This window comes from Haplochromis burtoni, unplaced genomic scaffold (assembly GCF_018398535.1).
Source record: "Haplochromis burtoni strain Fernald_Lab_line unplaced genomic scaffold, NCSU_Asbu1 Contig_2414, whole genome shotgun sequence".
Classification (NCBI taxonomy): Eukaryota; Metazoa; Chordata; class Actinopteri; order Cichliformes; family Cichlidae; genus Haplochromis; species Haplochromis burtoni.
The window spans coordinates 8,243-11,708 of NW_024584775.1; positions in this window are offsets into that span (position 1 = coordinate 8,243).

Below are 3,466 nucleotides of genomic sequence, written 5' to 3' on the forward strand. Positions count from 1 at the left end.
CATCATTATTCACAGGAACCAGCCTGGACCTCCACCCAGCTCAGTGTCCTTACAGAGTGACCGGTCTAGAAATGGCCTCATTAGTTTTAGAGTCCAGCCTCTGTCTGCTGCAGAGAGGTGAGCTGTTTGTAACATGAACTCTTTCATTTTAACTGCTTGATGTTGTTGGATATAAAATGCAGTGTAAACACATCATTCCCGCAATCCCATTTAAACTGTCTCTTTAAAACAAGTTATTATTTTCTAAACAACTTCTTTTTCTCTGAGAAACTGGATGAGTTCCTCTAAGGCAGGGATGGGGAACTCCAGGCCTCAAGAGCCGGTGTCCTGTCGGTTTTAGATTTCACCCTTCATCAACGCAACAAAATCAAAAATGATTAGTTCATTCCCAGGCCTTTGGAGAACTACTAGATATGTTGAGGAAGTAATTTAGCTATTTAAATCAGCTGTGATGGATTCCCGACACATCTAAAACCTGAAGCACCCTAGCCCTCGAGGCCACCCCTCCTCTAACAAATCGTCTGTACTCCACACATTTCACTGAGCTACCACTACCTTTCAACTCTCCCTGCCTGCACGTGAGAAAATTTCAGATGGGATTTTGGAGGATCAACCATTTCCAGACATTTATACAGAAAAGTTACTATCTGCTGGGATCAAACATGTTTCCTGTTACTTTCCTCAGAGCCTTATGGTTTCAAAGATTTCCTTAATGTTTAACATATCTTCATCTGCTGGGTTCACAAGTAACATGAAGACATGGGCTAGCCCAGCTCCCTCCATTCTGCACCAGTTACTGAAAGCCAACTGAAGAACTACTCAGACTTAAAATTACTTGACCATAACTTATACTTTCAGACTCAAATAAAAATGTAACTTGTGAGATTAACAATTCATTCATTCATTCTTGCCCTTAGTGGGCGTCTAGCGGCTGTGGTCGCGCAACCAGTATGCTGCTGTAGGTGCCGCAGGTTCTCTTGCTTGACCAACAATGATCTTCCATGCTTTTTGATCTAAGATAATGGTTCTTGCTTGCTGGAGGTCAAGTCAACGGGCCTTCAAATCATCCTCGATTTGTTTTATCCATTTCTTTTTTGGTGCATTTCGCTGCACTGTCCAATCAGTGGGGTGGGTCAACCAGAGTAGGCCATGGGGGTAGCGGAGTCGGCGGCGTTAGATTAGGTTACCGATCTTTAAGTCTTGCTGAGATTTAAGGATTAAGGGGGAACTAATGAGGAAGAAGTATGAACAAAAGCCTCCAATGTTTAGGTTTTTTTATTATTATTTTGAATGTCTCTGATTTTACATGAGTTAGAGTCTATGTGAGTATTTTAGTTTCTGAGATTTAGAGATTGTGTTCTCATTAGTAATTTGGATGATTGCAAAAAAAAAAATCAAAATTTAGATGAAATTTTTCTATTTTTTTTTTTTATCTTTAATTCATAAACAGTATCTTAAATTGATTACATGTACTAAAATCCATTAGTTTAAGTGTTTTCCTCGAGACACACAAGAAAGATGTTTCAGTGAATTATAAACGCACTATGGTGTTGATCAAGGGTGAGATCTAAAACCAAAGTTTCTCAGAGAAAAAGAATAACAATATGTTCAGTTCTGTCCCAGCTCTGGATCTTTCAGACAGTATGCCTAATTAACCCAGATGGACCCTCAGACTCAGAGGAAGGCTGTTATTTTTCTCTTCTCTGTCTAACAGGATCTTTGGGAGACCTGCTGAAACTGAACCCGAACCCAGCTGTGTGTCATTAAGGAGTGACATGTCTAGAAATCATCTCATTCATTTCAAAGTCCAGCAGGCATCTGCTGCAGAGAGGTGAGCTGTTAGTAACACGAACTCTTTGAGAGCTCATTTAACTGCTTGATGTTATTGGATATGAACTGCAGTGCAAGCATGTCATGCCCTCAGTAGCATTTCAGTAAGGGGAGATCATTCGAAAGAATGAACATGACTTATTAATGATCAGAGTACAGACAGGAGTTTTGCATGTCCTTTCTCTGGAAAACTGAAAGAAGATGGTAAAAGCAAGTAAACCCTGAAAGGAAACTAAAAAACATAACAGCTGAACAACCACAACTGGTGCACATCTGTTGGAAGAACGGATCTGGACACCCTCCCCAACTGGTGGTATCATAATGATGAGCGGGCTTCCTCTCACATTCACATACTACCTCAAATGGCCCAACTGCCTTTACTTTCCTCCTCTTCCCCTTTATACATTGCACCTAGAATTATAAAGGGTGACACCTGCAGAAAGACTTGGGAAAACAAATCCACACACACAAACACACAATTGCTGTAACACTATTCTCTCCCAGCTGTATCAGAATAGGCTGATCATAAGAAGTGTATGCTTTCTCTGGTGCCCTCATGTGGTGTGCAAAAACACAAATAATAAACAAATCTGACTCTCGGCAATCTGCAACATCACACAATGCAGCACAGCGTCTTAACAATTTTGAGCAAGAAAGACAGTGATAGTAGCACAAGCATGAAAGAGAATTGAAATAGATGGAATCTAGAGTTCAAGCAGGAAGTGCTATCAGTGAAAACATTATTAGTTGTAATAGAGCATTGATGTTGGTAAAATATTAATCTGGTCTCTTCTCAAATCAAGCACTTTGCAGTGGATAAAGAACTGCTGAACCTCCGAAAAAAAATACATTTCCAATTTCTCATGTTGTCCTTGAGAATAAGTTACATAAAATGATGTTTGGAAGTATTTAGTTCTAATCTAAGAGTTGTAGTTTGATCAGAGCTCTGAAAAGGTGTTCTAGTAAAGCTTCACTCCCTGAGACTGAAGTTATGAAATATTCTGAAATATTTAAGCTCTATGTAGATGCCCTGGAGCCTTCATCTCACAGCCAGCTACACACAGAGAAAGTCTTATTAGTTAAACTCAGAGGAAAACTTGTCTTCATCAAAATGAGTGTCTAGTGAATTGTCCCCTTTACTGGGATTGGTGTTGTAATAATGTTTTACTGATGTTGTCTTTAATAATTTTCAGAAGGAATTTCAGGAAAAAGTTTTGTTGTTTAAAAAGATTTAATTTGCTTTGGCAGTTGAAATTACAAGTTTACACAGTGCTGTGGACCTCTGCGTGAGCCAGCAGCATTCTTCACAAAAAAGGATAATCCTCAAGCGGGTTGTACAACATTGTATAGTGAGACAAAAACATGGATCATCGTATCTATCTTTCTCTCACATGGATGTGGCAGTCTTGCTGTCTTCCTGAAATCTTCTTCATACCTCCGTGAAAATTTGAAAGAGGAGTAAAATAAGCCATTTATGTCCACTGTGAGCAACCATCTTTGAACAGAGGGAGTGGCTTATGACACCAACTGTCTGCCATCTATAATCCAGTTTTGAGTTCCCTTCCCAGACGCCTTAACGCCCACTCACATCCGGGGCCATCTGACCTCAGGAAATCACATGATAGGGTGGGGCCAA